This window comes from Vicia villosa, linkage group LG1, assembly GCF_029867415.1.
Source record: "Vicia villosa cultivar HV-30 ecotype Madison, WI linkage group LG1, Vvil1.0, whole genome shotgun sequence".
NCBI lineage: Eukaryota > Viridiplantae > Streptophyta > Magnoliopsida > Fabales > Fabaceae > Vicia > Vicia villosa.
In genome coordinates this window covers 187,793,776-187,812,084 of record NC_081180.1, presented here as the reverse complement: position 1 = coordinate 187,812,084, position 18,309 = coordinate 187,793,776, and the positions used below count along the sequence as shown (strand labels likewise).

The window sequence follows — 18,309 nt, the reverse complement described above, 5'->3', positions numbered from 1 at the left end:
ACTTATAATAAGAGAGTGATTTTCCTCCACTATGAATTTCGCTGGAGGTGGAGCAATTAAGATATCCACCCTTGAATCTCTATGATTCAGAATTTTTTACATATAAGTGTAGGGTTGAGATTTCACTTAACAAAAATGTCATGGGATAGGATACATTAATAAAAACACCTTCTCATAACTTATTATATCCATATTAAACACAATCAACTTGATTAGTTGTTGTACTACGTTTAAACATTAATTATTAAATCACTTCTTTAGAGATATGCATAAACTTTATTAACAATCTTTACAATAAGTTTCATGTCCCCTAGCTAGTGATAATACACAATAAAGAGGAACACACGTTTACTAAAACAAAAACAAAAAATATATAACTCAACGTGTTGGTATATTAGGTGTTTGGATTTGACTATATTAATCCAGTCAAGTATGGAACACCTGTTTGAGGAATCCAATCATCACCACTCACAAAATTAGAGACTGTGAAATTTGCGGCATCCGAAGCATTAATAACATGATAACCAGACCATGTGACTCGATTTGCAGTGCTTGAACCACCTCCTCTATTATCATATTCTGCATAATACAAAGTACTCAATGCAAAATCACCATCCCATATATGCCAACCAGAAGGATTTATGAAACTATCCATAGATGATTGCATAACTACCGTCCTTGAATAATTCTTCCATGGTCTCCCTAAATATGTTTCAACTGTTCCAACATTAGGAGCCAAATCATCTGCTGCTTTAATAGTTGCATTTTGTATAGAAGTCCCGTGTTTTGATTTGGATCGGTTCGACCTTGCGCTGTGATGGTATTGAATTGTCCATTAAGAGGAAGACGAGGATAGATGTTACAGTTTTGTAAAACAACTGCAGCATTTCCAAATATGAAATCAACTGTTCCATAGATATCACATTCTCTATAGAATTGCCTCAAAGAATGTGTATATAGTGTGTCTTGATACCCTTCAAAGCTGCAACGGTAGAATGTGGACATGTCAGCCCCACTTCTCATTGCAACTGCTTGATGTTTTCCTGGTCCAGCCGTGTTGCGAAATGTTATATTAACTCCCACAAACCCTTGACCTACCACAGCTGTAAATCCATATGAAGCATCAACTAAGTTAGTGAAATCTTTAATCTATAGATAATATATATAACATATGACATAATCTAGATTTTTCTTACCAAATGTGGCAGAATTGAATGTTGTGAAACCATCAACAACATTGTGATTTCCTGTGATAACTGTTTTGTTGATTCCTTCTCCAACCAGCATCAAGTACTTCTTCTTTTTATCAATAGATACATACTCTTGATACACACCTTCAGTGATAAAAATGAGAAAGTATCCATCACTAGAAACTGTGTTATTCGGTGCAGCAGCTATTGCTTCATTGATAGTGCTAAAGTTTCCACTTCCATCTTGACTAACAACTACAATATCACTTACCACAACACTATCTTCATCTGTTTGTGTCTGAACTAGTTTTCGCCCATGGCGTCTAGCTGAATCATAAATAGCATGTACTTTATTTGACATCTTCAATGGTAACCGGCCATTTTTGAAATTCAAGTGTTTGCCGCTTTGTGGCCATGATGTTCTTATTTTTTTCTCTGGCATCCAACCTTTCAAGAACAAGGCTAGGGTTACACTATTAAGTTTTTTCTCATTAGAGAGTGATAACGATAAGTCGTTCTTCACTCTGTGATCAGAAGAAACTATAGTGTCTAGACCGTCCAAACATGTTTGTTGGTTAGTCAAAACTGCACTAAGAAACGTTTCGAAATCTTCTGCTTGAGAAGTTGGAAGAACATTACTATATGTATTTGTTGTGGCATAGGTGTTTGATAAGTATTCAAAACTTAGGCTAGCAAGGAATCGACAATCTTCGAGAGCGTGAATTGTGGATTGAGTCAAAGACGAGCTACCTTGAAGATATGAGTCCAATAAGTTGATGAACTTACGAGATTGTGACAACGATTTTTGAATAGAAATGCGACCGTAGTCATAGATGTTTCCATTTTGATTACCGATAACGGTTTTACAATAAGTAGGGTTTACAATAGAGTTGCAAATGGTTTCTGGTGGAACAGCATTTGCTATACACAATGAAACAAAGATCAAGAACATGGAAAGTAGATAGGAGAAATTCTTGAAAGCCATTATTTTTTGGATGAAGGAATGAAAGGTTGTTATAGCTAGATTGATGAATATGATGTGCATGGCTTGTAGGGTTTATATAGAAGATGAATATTTGTCTTTAGTGGAATGAGGGAAAGTCAACTGATAGTTAGAAGGAATTTTATCTATGATTTTGATAATGGCTACTGGGAATGCATTCACCTACCTACCAACATTCTTTTGTGAAATATTTAATTTTATTAGGAATTTAGGATGAACCTAAACATTCATTCCTTCTAGTTCAATGTAATTTTATGTAATCGTATAAACATACATATTTTGGGATTATGTTTACATATTTAGATTGGTATAAGCTGGTTAGTACACGACTTATGATCTATATATCCGTGGAATATAAAAATATTATAGTTTAGTTTGCCATTTGTGGGGTTGGTTCCCAACAGTCACAAGACACAAAAATACTAAATAAAAGATTTTCAACAAGATAACATAAACGTGGATGCAATATTGTAATGTTTCTTTGTACTAAGTTTACTAAAATAATATTGGTCCCAATGATTGGTTTTAAAGAATTTTCTCTTCTTTTAGAAATGTTAGCAATACATGTCACTGTCCCAACATCAGATCATGATGTCAAGACAAATATTACAACATCTGTAAACAGACAGAACAGAATAAACCAAACTAGATTATAAGAATGCAGGCGTAATTTACAAAATGATAAGCAGCACAGACACACGTTAAGACAAATGTCTCAACGCAAACCACAATGTCAAGACAGATGTCTCCACTATAATAGTATTAGTTCAAAGCCTAAATAGTCCCAATTTACGATTTCTCTCATAATCAGTACCCCGTGTAACTTCTATCTAGAAATCACCACCTAGATATGAAAAATCTCATCTCACTCTCAATCACTGCAGTGATAAACACAATCACAAACCTTATGATTGGAATCAAAATAACCCAATAGAAAGATTACACTTTCCAAAACACAATACTTAGTTTTGCTTAAAAGCTTCAACCAAGAACAATACTAACTATATGCTTACAAGCTTTAAGAGTGAGAACAATAACTTGATAAACAATCAAGTAACAATCAATCTACCATATTGTATCAAAAGATACATGGGTGACTTAAAACACGAGAGACTCTCAAAACCTAAGACTTCTAAATTCCCCTAATTTCACAATTGTGAAAACGTGATTACAATAGGTCTAGGGTTCTCTTTAAATATCCTTCACCAGTTCATGGGCTTAGAAATCTTCACCCAAATATTACTTGATCCACAAGCTGGGAGCTGCAACAAATATGGAGAGAAATCTCTTTGAATCTTGGAACAAATCTTCAAGTTTCCTAAATTATCTAAATATCCAATTTTAGAAACTTTAATTCTGTTGAAATTTGATTCACTTGTTCCAGATTAAATATTCTTGACATGCGCAAATCATTTAAGATATATCCAAAAGAGATATCACAAAATTAAATTACATCTGTTCTGGTTCAGCATGTCACAATATTTGTCACAACATTTGTCTTTAATAAAACCTTCACATTCTGATGTACCAGCTTGATCAAGATGATATGACATCTTGCTCAGCATCTGTCATGAGTCATGTTTTAGCAAAATTGTTGTCAATCCTAAAATCATGGTACTAAAAATCTCCCCCTTTAGGAAATTTTGACTAAAACAACCAAATCACAATTAAGTCTGGAAATAAGAATAAAACCACAAAAAAAAGAAACACAAGCTTCATGAAAACATATAAACTTTGTAAATTTTGTAATCATATAATTATATTTGAGATCACATTATCATTTTAAATACATTAACACGACTTAATAGGTTATACAATCAGACAGTTCCTTTAACACAACTTAATAGCTTGTACAATCAGACAGAAACATATATCAAGGATAATATGTTGTTTTAGATCTATCCAAGAATACTCCCCCTATCACACATAACTAATCCTTGTCACAAAGAACTAATTCTCCCCCTCAAGAGGAAGCAGAAACTTTTCTCGAAGCATAAGAAAACCAACCTGAACTCAGACTTGAACTATCCTAGTTCAAGACAGTAGAAGATCATGCAGCAGAAGCAGCACACATAACTCAGAGTATAGTAGCCAAGGTTCTCCACAGGATGTTAGAACATCTGGGAGAACATCTTGCACACATCAGCAGAAGCAAAAGTAGTAGCACCACTAATAGTAGCAACAACAACAATCAGCACCAACAAGCATGACAAACGATCACGCTCCCCCTAAATAGATGCAAAAAGAAAGCAACTAAACTAAACTCTTCTAATTAACATGTCAAAACATGTTACATGCAACACTCTTTACTCCTAAAAAAACAAAATATTAAACCTACTGATAATAACTAACACACTATACTCCCCCCTTTTTAGCAGGAGATCCTTTTTATTCTTAGCCTTTTTGTTTGATTTACTCATGTTGAAACGCAACTTGAGAGGAGGAACAGACAGTAAGGTATTTTAAATGTAAAGAGAGTTACCTTGTTTGTAACGATTCCTTGCTTGTAACGACAGCCCAGACAATGAAATAGTGTTTGAAAGACATTAAATCATCATTAGTAACAGTGCACAACTTATCGTAGGAGGGAGATACTTTCTTGTTCTCCTTTTTCTCTTTCCAAGCATTGACTGCTGAAAAATGCTCCAACATTTGAAATGACATTCTCTAGGTCATTAGAACATGTTTCTCTGAATTTGCATGCATCACTGGGTGAAGAAGGAAGAAAAAATTTTTTGCAAGCCTTCCAGATAATAATTGCTATGATTCTTCAGTAGTACAAAATTCCCAAAATACCTCTTACAAGGAGATAATCAGTAAATTATCTTGGACCTGTTATGCCACCTGACATCCTTGAATATTTGGACTTAAATCATTTTTCCATAGTACAATGTCAGGGAATCCTATTGAACATTGTATTCCCCTAGCGTCCAAAACAATTAGGAGTAATAGCTCCCTCCAGCATAATACACAACCTTTGTTGAAGATTAGGATTAGTTCATTATTGATCCAAGGACAAAACTTATTTCTAAATCAGAAACATTCTCCATTAATATTATCAGACTTGGCTAAAAGATTTACACCCATATTCACCATAATTAGATATTCATCTTTGAAACAATAGGTGATACAAACTCCAAATAATGAATTCTCTTGTAAAAATAAACCGAGCTTTAGTGAAGACATTGTTGACTTGGAAGTTATACGATTCAATGACTTCTAGCTCTTCAGAATTAGTCCTACTTTTGAAGTACCAATTTGCATAAATGATGTTCCAACATTTGATTGGACATCATGAAGGTGGAGAAAAATACAATAAAGGGGGGGTGAATTGGGTTTTCAATAAATTTTCCTTTAAATTCTTACGCTGAAGCTTAGGAAGCTTTTGTTTATCGAAGCTTTCTATTCTGATTTATCAGAATCTTAATGTTTCTTAGAAGCATTAAGCTTTCTTCGAAACTTGAGTCTCATTAAAGCTTTAGACTAATTGATGATCAAAATATAATAAACAGATGAAAACAACACTCGATATATCCTGGTTCACTTGAGAAATTCTCGAGCTAGTCGAGTCCACCCTTCTGAGGTGATTTCGCCTTGAACTAAAGGTCTTAATCCACTATAACCAAACTGATTACAATTTCACAGGCAACCGCTAGTGACTCGCAATACAAGGCGCAAGCAACCGCAAGTGACTAACAATCAAGAAATGAACCATTCAGTGATATTGATGGATATAACATTCATTTACCCCATTAGTGTTCTGACCTTCACTCGGTATTCTAAGAGGATTTCCATAATGACTCACTGCAATTGTATTCTTGAGTTTCTGATCTTCACTCGATCTCTCAAGGAACCATCAACATACAGTTGATAAAATTTGTGTTTACATGATTGCTTCTCTTAAGAAAATTACATAATAAATTAATCACATATTGTTTAACATAATTATGAGCAACAACTCTTAAGTTAAAACAATTTACATGAAGAATTTCAAACCTATAACACAAATTGAGAAATAGCTCTTGTGTTCATTACATTGTTCTACAAAGATGTATATAATTTATATGTTGAATAGCATCTAGTAGTGTTCTTCTTCTTCATCTTCTTTGTTGAGCAAGTCACAAGCAACAACTCCTTGCTTCTTCTAATTTCTATCAAGATGTATAAGATTAGAATTGAGTACCATCTTGTAGAATCTTCTTTCTTCATCTTCTTTGTTCATATCGGCTTCAGCATATCAACTTAGGCATTAACATCAACTAATTGGCCTAGTAGCATTTCTAATTGGCATGAGCTTCAACTTCTCTTGTGATAGATGCTTCTTAATCAACGATTTATGAATATTTGTTCTTTTTCTGGATATGTTGATTCTTCTTTCTTCATTTATGGTGATTGAATTACATTCCAACCAAGAAACAACTAATAACTGCAATGACAACAGCCATTATGACCGTATGAGAGTTAGCATTGTGATTATTGCAATAACAACCTTTATAGTTGTCGTCAACCTTGTTGGATAATTTGGTCTTCTTTTTATAGTTTCTCAAAAGAGACGTTGGAGGTAAAGAAGGTCTATTTGATTTCCAACGGCTAAAATCAAGCATATATGGAGTACGTCAATGTATCGTAGCTTGATACGTTGCTATGAATTGGTGGGAAATAGCTTTTGTAGAATAGTACACTTTGTTCGTCCTTTCATACCAATGAAACGTTCATCTGTACCTTGTACTTTGTACTTCATAATGTTATTTTCTATTCTTCTTGAACTTCAGAGGCTGACAACATGAGTTGGAAGAAGGAAAATAAGCTTTTGAGTCTTTAGAATTAATCTTTAGAACCACATCTTCAGAGTCTTCAGCACTTGGTCTTCAGTACCCTTTATCTTCATAAACATGAATCTTCATAGCTTCAAGTCTTTAGAGTCTTCAGAACTACGTCTTCAGAGTATTTCAGCACTTGGTCTTCAGATTGGTTTCTTCAGACTTTGTATCAGAATCCTTTAAGAGTTATCAGATATGTGATCATATGAGAAACACGTCTTTTCATTGTTTGAAAATACTTCTGATCTTCTAAGGCTTGAACTTTGATGTATTAAGTATCTTGACTTTGTCATTAGAAGCAACAACTTTTATGATCAATAAATCTTTGACTTCTAAACTTGATTTGAAAGCTCGCTCACTGATTTCTGATCTTGGAGCAGAAACTCTAATAGATTTCTTTCTTCTGATTACTTGTGACTTCTAAAGCAACAGCTTATTGAGAAGCACATGGTACCACATGCATGAGTCGCATTAATTGCATTTTAAGTCACATTTGTTTTGCTATGTGATTGTTTGAATTGATGTGTACTGATTCGATAATTGAAAATTAGTGTTAGGTGTAATATTTATGGAACTCATTTAAATTATGAAGAGTGATGGATGATTATAATATCGCATGCTATATTCATTGTCGTATATATATATATATATATATATATATATATATATATATATATATATATATATTCATAATGATTTGAATTATCACCCTTCTGTTTGAATGATGTTCAATGCGACATTGTGCAGTTTCCAACGAGTAGCGTGCTTGCACGAGGATTCAGCCGAGGAGCTTATCGGTTATTTCATTTTGATTTAGGTAGTGAGTCAATTCTCTGATCATGTAACACTGGGGGATATTTGAACTCATCTTTTAGATGTCTGAATATTTTTTATTTTATTGTATTTGACCTGATATTTTGGATATATTATGTTGATGGATATGTTTCCTATTTTTAGATTCATATAACATGTTTATGAGATGATTATGTTATTATGATTTGGTAGATGATTATAGTATGGGATATAATCATCGAAATTGTTCGAGAAATTATTATTCCGTTGCGATATGCATATTGATGAAACATGAAGTTTTCAAATTGTGTTATAAATGTGATCAGGTCCATGTTAGTATATTTGTTTTGGGTTTTCATTTCTATGGAAACAACATGTGACGCCCTTTTAATTATATGCATGTTATTACTCTGTGAATATATGTATTTATTTTGGGTTAAAAAAGGGGTGTTACACCCTTTGTCTTCAGAAACATGAATCTTCAGAGCTTCAAGTCTTCAGAATCTTCAGAACTGCGTCTTCAGAGTCTTTCAGCATTTGGTCTTCAAATTTGGTTTCTTCAAACTTCGTATCAGAATCCTTTAAGAGTTATCAGATATGTTATCATCTATGAAACACGTCCTTTCATTGTTTGAAAATACTTCGGATCTTCTAAGGCTTGACCTTTGATGTATTCAGAATCTTGACTTTGTCTTTAGAAGCAACAACTTTTTTGATTAACAAATCATTGACTTCTAAACTTGATTTGAAAGCTCGCTCGCTGATTTCTGATCTTGGAGCAGAAATTCTAATAGAGTTCTTTCTTCTGATTACTTGTGACTTCTGAAGCAACGGCTTATTGAGAAGCACATCGTGAATCCACTTTCTGATGAACATTCAGTATTCTTTAGAACTTCTAATGTTTCTTCAAAATTAGATGCAGATGATGTTTCTGAGGCGCCTTGCTTGTTTATGATGATTCTTCACGGACAACAATCCAGAATTTTTTAGAACACAATATCTGCACACTCAAGAAACTATTAGAAACTTAATTGTTACATACAAAATATATGTATTGTTATCGTCAAAATATAGAGACTTACTGTAGCAACAAATCATGTTCTAACACATCAGCCCCTTTCTCCATGATTGAACCATTCACTTTGGTTATGGAGTATACAAAAATTATGATATTAGTAGAGTACATCCCTATGGTATCTTTGAAGAAGATGATGAAGATCTTTGATTTTTCTTTGTTCTTCTTAGAAAAATCATCAACAGCCTTAAAGGCAAGCACTTTGGTAAGTGTTAGACGCTAGGCTTAAGGATCTAGAGGGGGTGAATAGATCTCTCAAAGTTTTTCGGAATTATTTCAAACTTAAGCGAAAGCGGTTCTGAATCGACTCGCGTCTATTCCGGACCGCTATTGAAAAGGTTGTATATGTGATAAAACCACAAAATGATTGGGATTAACAATGAAAGAATATACTATTGAAGCAATTCGTTACACCAATAAAAAACGATTAACTTCTATTTTGATAAACTTTGTTTCCAATGCTTTGATAATGGATGAAGCAAAAAGACAAACACTTGGTGATAATATTCAAATTGATTGTGATTCAATATGTGGTGAATTGTGATGTTTACACAAGTTCTTAATACACAATTTTAACACTTGAATCGTTGATCAATTTGCAATTATAACCAAATATGAACAGAACGTAAATGAAAAGATAAAAGCGATAACAACACGATATTTGTTCAGGCAGTTCGTCGATCGTCCTCGCTACGACTACATCTGCCCCCAATTCCAAACGGGAATTGGGAAGTCTTCCATTATTATTGAAAGCAGTTTATACAAAGAAGATAACAAACCGATAAACAATAAACCGATTTTGTCGATCCTTTGAATCTTCTTCCCCCTTAATCTTGAGCCAGATCAAGGTCTTCCAAGAGCTTCACTTTGATCCCTTTCTGCAGTGTCTCGAATTGCTTGAACCCTTGTTCTTCAATCTTCACACTCAGTTGGATCCTTGATGAAGCCTCTTGATAAAAACCCCCAAAATTCACCAATCTTGGAGGACAAAACCTGCAGATTTTATTCACCAAAAACCCCACAAATCTTCACCCACTAGGAATCTTCATTTCCGTTCCATGGACGTTATCGATCTTGAACGCAAACCCTCAATGCAAAAATGATTGTGTGTAGTTGTGCTAGAGTTGTGTCGATGATCGAAGATGAGAAGCCTTTGTGTATCTTTCAGTTGTTGGTGTTAATTCTTCAATAATTGACATTAGATAATATATATGAGAGCTGGTCAGTTGGAGCATAGCAGATCTGCAATTTTTGCCTTTTTGAGCAAATAGGTCGACCTCTTGTAGTGCTTAGGTCGACCTAACAGAACTGGATACAACTTGGATGAAATTCTTGCCAGTTAGGTCGACCTGTCGAAGGTTTAGGTCGACCAGAATGCTGTTGAAACATGTTCTGAAGACTTTTCTTCAGTTTAGGTCAACCTAGTTGTTATGTGAGTCGGCCTAACTGTGAGGTGTGTAAATTTCATCATTTTAGGTCGACCTGGAGTGTGAGTAGGTCGACCTATCTGTGGCATTTCTGAATCTTCCATGTTTTCCTTGTTTTGAGTCGACCTAGATGCAGAGCAGGTCGACCTGATTTGTCTTGAATAGCCAAATTTGCTTTTCCTTGAGTTCTTTTGCTTGTGCCTTGTTGCTTGTTTGCTTGTGAAGTTTGCCATGGATCAAAAACTCCTTTGTGAGTGTGGACTTGTATTCACATACTCCCCCTTTTTGATGATGGCAAACAAGTAGTGAAAGCTCCGGCAAACAAGTAGTGAGAGCTCCCCCGGACTTGTATGCGTAAGCTCCTTCATACTGAGCTCCCCCGTACTCCCAACACCTATCTCCCCCTTTGACAACATCAAAAGAAATACAACGAAGGCATAGTAGAAGAGAGTAACAAGATAAAATAGATATAACGCAAACATGCATAGCATAATAGGTAAAAGGCAAGTAGAGGTAGCATAATATCCAAACAAATTTAAAGGTACACCCAAGCACACATAATATTTCAACTAATTGAAGGGAAACGAGACTAAGTGCTAGAAAGTTTAGCAAATAAACATAATGATGATGGAATGAAATGCAATGAGATGATGATATGAAATGTGATGCATCCTAACGCCTGCCCCGTCTTCCTCTTCCTCTTTGAAACGTTTGAGGACGATCTTCTTCAACTTGTTCCAACAGATCAAGCACGGAGATGTTTAGAGTATTGAAGCTTTGACTTAGATTTGCATGGCGGTTCAATGCAGTCTCCTCAAAATGATTATGTCTTAAGGTCGAGTTGGATGCAAACGTTTCAAAGTTGCTTTTGTGGTCTTGAACCAAGCTGTATAACGATTGATATTTTCGTTGTTGTTCGTCATAGCGATCTTGTTGAAGCTGTTGCATGTTCTGGAATTGGAGCTGCTGTGTGTCGAAATGCTGTTGTTGTAGGAGTTGCATATTTTCAAGCATGGAAATGATGTTGGACTGATCCGGCGGAGGTGGAGCCGTGTATCCCCAAGGAATTTCTTCCTCTTGACGAGGGACATATTGCCAATTTGTATCCGTGTCATGAGTTACATCTTCCATAGTGTGATCCTCATCATTTTCTATTTCTTGATCATTTCCTTCTTCTTCATTACCTGCAAGGTGGCCAAATTTCGTAGGATCGTCATAGTTGTATATGACCTTTCCGGTTCCCTTTTGAATAAGATAGTAGGTTTTCCTATCTGGATCCCAATGGTATCCCATGAGGGTTAAGGTTGTTTGGGAGAAATCTTGGGACTGCCTCATGTGAATGTAGGGCAATCCATCGAGTCTCATGCCGAAATGGTTCAAGATTGTTTGAATGATCGAGCCATAACATAGAGCAGTAGTCTTCTGCTGTACCTCATGGAAATTGGCAGTTAGAAAGTGTGGCCAGTGTACACGCGTCCTGTTTTGCAGCAGATACATTAACACAACTTCATTTCTTTCAATTCTTGAGAATCCGCCTGCTCGTGGTCGAACGACTCGTGAGATAATCCAATTTAGGAGCCTAGGATCTCTCTTTAAGTGCCCAGCTGTGATTGTTTCATTCGGCTTATCAAAGATGGAAGGGTCTTTGAGAATTGATTTCATGTAGGCCACATGATCATAGTTGGCCGGGATCTCACCGTCTTCTATACGGACTTCATCTCCTACAAGTGTAAGGCCAAAGATACTTATCCAGGCCCGTTTGTCAACAACATGTGATCTCGACCCCATCTTAAATCGAAAATTACAACCTTCCTCTCTTGTGAACCCTGCATAGAAAGCCCTAACAGTATTCTCACAGTACGGTGTGTCACATTCCAAAAGAGGGTGAATATTTTGATGCTGAATCAGACTGACAACATCAGGAATGTGCATATGTTTAGCAACATGTGGATTATAGATATATTGCTTGACTATCTTCCTCTTCATTTGCCACTTTTCAAAGTTTTCTTTGCAATCAGGATGAACAAGGGCTATAGCACTTACCGGTTGAGAGGATGATCCGGATGCGATTTCCTTTCCTTTTCTTGATTTGGGTGCCATGATTGTTGAGGATTTGAGTGAGAGAGATGATCATTGGCTGTCTTTGAACTTGAGAATTTAGGGTTGGCCGTACACAATTATATGAGAATGAGCAAAAATGGAAATTGGAATGTCTAGTTATGTATGGGGATGGGTCGGGTCGACCAACAGACCCAAATTTGGGAATTCTTGCAGCAGTAGGTCGACCTAAATGAAGGCTGGGTCGACCTAACAGAAGAACTTAAAAAAAGATCAAATTAGGTCAACCTAAAAGAAGGGTAGGTCGACGTAACTGGGCATTTTTGTTTTCTATGGAAAAATAACTTTTGTAGGTCGACTCAGATGCAAGGTAGGTCGACCTAAATTGCTTCAATTGTTTGAAATGCCTTGGTGATGTTGATATATGATGGATTTATGCTTAGTTACTTGCTTGTATGCCCAAAACATGATATGTTATGAATAATGATGAAAGACATATACAAGTAAGTGAGATATATGGATAATCATACATGAAGTCACTATAAACATGTTAATTGATAGCATATTGTAGTATCAATAATATTTTTGGAAGTGAACAACAAACATGTTACCGCCTTCTCAATATGTAGGTGTCTCGTCATCATTTCGTAGAATGAGGTATAATCCTCTAGTCAATGTGGAATGATGCTTGATTTGATGATGAACTACCTTCATACTAAAAGAGATGTTAGCTTGAGTATAATCAATATATATAGAGAGAGAGTAAAGGAATAAAATTAAGAAAACAAACGCATTTAGCTCAAATTAGAGATATCTAATATCCCTAATTCCCTACGAATGTTGAAGAACTGCTCCGTTGCTAGAGGTTTGGTGAAGATGTCAGCTAGTTACTTCTTGCTCTCTACATGTTCAAATATAACGTCTCCTTTCTCTACATGATCTCTTAGGAAGTGATGCCTTATTTCAATATGCTTGGTTCGTGAGTGTAAAACAGGATTCTTGCTCAAGTTTATGACACTTGTGTTGTCGCACATGATAGATATACGATCAAGCTTAATACCAAAGTCAATGAGTTGTTGCTTGAGCCATAATATCTGAGCACAGCAGCTTCCGGTAGCTACGTATTCTGCCTCAGCGGTAGATAATGCAACTGATACTTGTTTCTTACTATGCCAGCTTATCAATGAATTTGAGAATAGATGACATGTTCCACTGGTGCTCTTTCTGTCGGATTTGCATCCAGCAAAGTCTGAGTCGGAAAATCCCACCAAATAACATTCATTGCCTTTAGGATACCATAGGCCATATGTAGTAGTTCCACGTAGATATCGTAGAATTCTTTTTACAGCTTTTAAGTGTGATTCCTTTGGACAAGATTGGTATCTTGCGCACATACATACACTAAACATGATGTCCGGTCTTGAAGCTGTGAGATACAATAGTGAACCTATCATACCTCGGTACAATTTCACATCAACCTCTTTACCTTTCTCATCTTTGTCTAGGTTACTATTTGTTGCCATAGGTGTGTCAATCTCCTTTGCCTCACTCATTCCAAATCTTTTAAGCAACTCTGTACAATACTTGGTTTGACTTACGAACGTTCCATGACTAAGTTGCTTGATTTGTAGACCAAGGAAGAAATTCAACTCTCCCATGAGACTCATCTCAAATTCACTCTGCATAAGCTTAGAAAATTCTTTGACAAGTTTTGCATTAGTCGATCCAAATATAATATCATCTACATAAACTTGAACCAAGAGTATATCTTTATCTTTTCTTTTGATGAAGAGAGTAGTGTCAACTTTACCCCTAAAGTATCCTTGACTAAGTAGAAATTTGCTCAAACGTTCGTACCAAGCCCTAGGGGCTTGTTTGAGACCGTATAAAGCACGTTTCAACTTATAAACATGAGTCGGATACATGTAATTCTCAAAGCCGGGTGGCTGAGCGACATAGACCTCTTCATTTATATAGCCATTTAGAAAGGCACTTTTAACATCCATTTGAAATAGTTTAAAGTCTTTTGAACAAGCATAGGCAAGTAAGAGACGAATAGCTTCGAGACGTGCTACGGGAGCGTATGTCTCTTCATAATCAATACCTTTCTCTTGATTGTAACCTTGGGCAACTAATCTAGCTTTGTTTCTAGTAATAACTCTGTTTTCATCAAGTTTGTTACGAAAAACCCATATAGTGCCGATTACTTAATGATCTCCCGGATGAGGGACTAGGTCCCAAACATCATTCCGTTTAAATTGGTTTAATTCTTCTTGCATGGCCATTAGCCAATGCTCATCAAGTAATGCGTCCTCAGCGTTTTTCGGCTCGACTTGTGAAACGAAAGCAAAATGATGACAAAAGTTACTTATCTTGGAGCGTGTTATAACGCCCTTTGAGATGTCCCCTATAATGTTGTCAATTGGATGATCTTTTACATTTGTCCAAGCCTTAGGAAGTTCTTCATTGTTTGAGATGCTTTCTTTTTCATCATCATCATGAGACTCATCTTTCTCTTTCTCATCATCTTTCTTCACAATAATTTCACTCTCGTCTTCCTTATCTTTGACAATGTCTTCAGTAGATGGACCTGCACTATCAAAAGATAGACCTTTCTCGACATATTTTGTATAAGATTCATCAAATGACACATGTACTGACTCTTCTACTATAAGTAACCTTTTGTTGTATATCCTATATGCTTTGCTAGATTGTGAGTAACCAAGAAAGATGCCTTCGTCAACTTTAGCATCGATTTTCCCAAGATTATCCTTACCATTGTTCAATGCAAAACACTTGCAACCGAATACGTGAAGATGTGACACATTTGGTTTTCTACCTTTTAATAATTCATATGGCATTTTGTTTAGTATAGGACGTATTATTATCCTATTCAAAACATAACATGCGGTGCAAATAGCGTCCGCCCAGAAGTACTTAGGTAGACTACCCTCATTTAGCATTGTTCTTGCCAACTCCTCTAGAACACGATTTTTACGTTCAACCACTCCGTTTTGTTGTGGTGTTCTAGGAGCTGAAAAGTTATGATCAGTTCCATGTTTATCACAGTATTTTTCAAAAAGATAGTTTTCAAATTCTCCACCGTGATCACTTCGAATTGCAACTATTTTGGTGTTCATTTTATTTTGACATAATCTTGCAAATTGCGTGAAAGCTGGAAAAGTTTGATCCTTACTAGGTAGAAAGATTGTCCAACAAAATCTAGAGTAATCATCGACAATGACAAATCCATAGATGTTTCCACCTATGCTTTTAGTCCTTGAAGGGCCAAAGAGATCCATGTGAAGAAGTTCAAGAGGGCGTGATGTTGAAACCACGTTCTTTGATTTAAAAGAGGTTTTTGTTTGCTTTCCCTTTTGACAAGCATCACATAGATGATCCTTTGAAAATTTTATTTTTGGTAAGCCGATTACTAAGTCTTTTGTGACAACCTTGTTAAGTAAGTCAAAATTAATGTGAGCGAGGCATCTATGCCAAAGCCATGAGTCTTCGCATAGAGCAATTAGACACTTGGTACTTGACTTAGATACTTCGTCCAAGTTTAGCATATAGATGTTGTTTACTCTTAAACCATTAAACATAATGTCTCTTTTCTTAGTATGTTCTATTGTGCAACCAGAATTCGTAAAAGTTACTTTAAAATCTTTGTCGCACAATTGACTTATACTTAAGAGATTATGTTTAAGACCTTCTACTAGCAATACATCAGTTATAGTTATGGTAGAGGGGTTACCTACACTTCCTTTACCAAGTATAGCTCCCCGATTGTTGTCTCCATAGGTGACATACCCCTTTTTCTTTGCGTGAAACTCAACGAAAAGTGATATGTCTCCCGTCATGTGTCTTGAGCATCCGCTATCCAGGAACCACAACCTTTCGGCAATGTCAAGACACTTTTCCTACAAAATTAATTTAGAGAGGGAGGTCCCCAATTTTCATTGGGTCCTTGGTAGGTAGTACATAATTTGTTGCACTTGGGCAGCCATTGAAATACTCCTTTAGGAACCAAAATCCTCCTAAATTTGCATTTTTCAATGGTATGACCCTTTTTGCAACAATAGTGACAGGTAATATGATGAGAATATGCTGTTTTGCTAGTTGATACTTTTGGTACAAAAGTGTATTTACTATATAAGGGAGTATACGATCTTTTGAACTTATTCGGATCAACTGCAAAAGTCACATTTGGTTGTAGAGCCTTATCTAATTTGACTTTTAGATCTCTTACTTCTTTTTGCCAAATATGACACGTCTCACAACCAAACCATGATGTAGGATCTATCTCAACTTTATCCTTTTGAATATCTAGCATAGATTGTTTTAAAGCTTCCATATCCTTTTCGGTTTTCTCAACTTTTGATTCAAGATATGAAAAGATTTTCTTATTTGAGGCCAAAATTTTGAAAGCTTCAATTGCGTCTCTATGTAATTCTTCAAAAGCAAGTTTTAATTGAGAATGAGATACTTTATCTACAAATTCAGGTTTAAGATGACTTACACGTTTCTTTTTCTTGTGTTGATGAGCCATAAGACATAAGTTTGCTGATTCTTCTTCATCGCTTGATGAGCTTTCACTAGATGAATCACTTTCCCATGCTATGTAGGCTCTTCTAGATTTGTTGTGACCTTTGCTTTGGTTCTTCTCTTTCTCCTTCTTAAGGTATGGACAATCCGGTTTGTAGTGACCGACTTTGCCACAATTGAAGCAAGGACCTTTGATTTTTCCTTGGTTATTCTCATCTTGTTTGAACTTGTTTGATTGCTTTCTATAGTTGATCAAGCCTTTGTCGGAATGTTTTGCTCCATTTTTCTTTAGGTATTTGTTGTATCTTCGCACAAACAGTCCTATTTCCTCATCATCGGAGTCTTCATCATCACTTGTATCACTATCCTCTAGCTCTTGCTTTGAGGTCTTGGAGCTTGAAGATTTTAGAGCTATTGACTTCTTCTCTACCTCTTTCTCCATGTTCTTATCTTTCTTTTCCCTTTTCTCATGCATGTCAAGGCATTTAAGATGTTGTTCATGTTCTTCTAGTTTACAAAAGAGAGTGGTGATGTCTAAGGTATTTAGATCATTTGCTTCCTTTATTGCCGTAACCTTGGGTTGCCATTCCCTGTTCAAACATCTCAAGATTTTGTTAGTAGCAACTGCATTGGAAACAGGTCTATCAAGAGAATTTAAACGATTTTTCAAATGTACGAATCTCTTTTGCATGTTTTCGATGGATTCACCATCTTCCATGTGAAAGAGTTCGAACTCTTGAGTTAACGTATTGATTCTAGCTAGTTTGACATCATCCGTTCCCTCATGGGCAACTTGCAATGTGTCGCACATAGCTTTAGCGGATCTACAATGGGAAACGCGATAGTATTCATCAACTCCTAGAGCTGAGATTAGAATGTTTCTCGCTTTCCAATCGTATCCATATCTCTTTTCATCTTCAGCATCCCAAGTATTTTCTGGTTTTGGAACAACGGCACCAGCTGCATTTGTCATGGTGATATGAAAGGGACCATTGACAATTGCTGTCCAAATGTTCCTATCAATGGCATTGATGTGAACACACATACAATCCTTCCAATAGCCATAGTTTTCACCGTTGAAAACTGGAGCTCTATTGTGAGCCCTTTTAGGTCCGGAAGCCATCTTTCCAATAAGTGTTTCACGTAGCACGGAATAAACCAGAGCTCTTGATGCCACTTGTTAGACGCTAGGCTTAAGGATCTAGAGGGGGGGTGAATAGATCTCTCAAAATTTTTCGGAATTATTTCAAACTTAAGCGAAAGCGGTTCTGAATCGACTCGCGTCTATTCCGGACCGGTATTGAAAAGGTTGTATATGTGATAAAACCACAAAATGATTGGGATTAAAAATGAAAGGATATACTATTGAAGCAATTCGTTACACCAATGAAAAACGATT

General features: G+C 35.9%; 1 pseudogene; it reads right to left on the bottom strand.

Annotated features, from left to right (window-relative positions):
* Nucleotides 1-355: 355 nt before the first annotated feature.
* Nucleotides 356-2,186, bottom strand: LOC131621332 (probable pectinesterase/pectinesterase inhibitor 20; annotated as a pseudogene).
* Nucleotides 2,187-18,309: the final 16,123 nt, after the last annotated feature.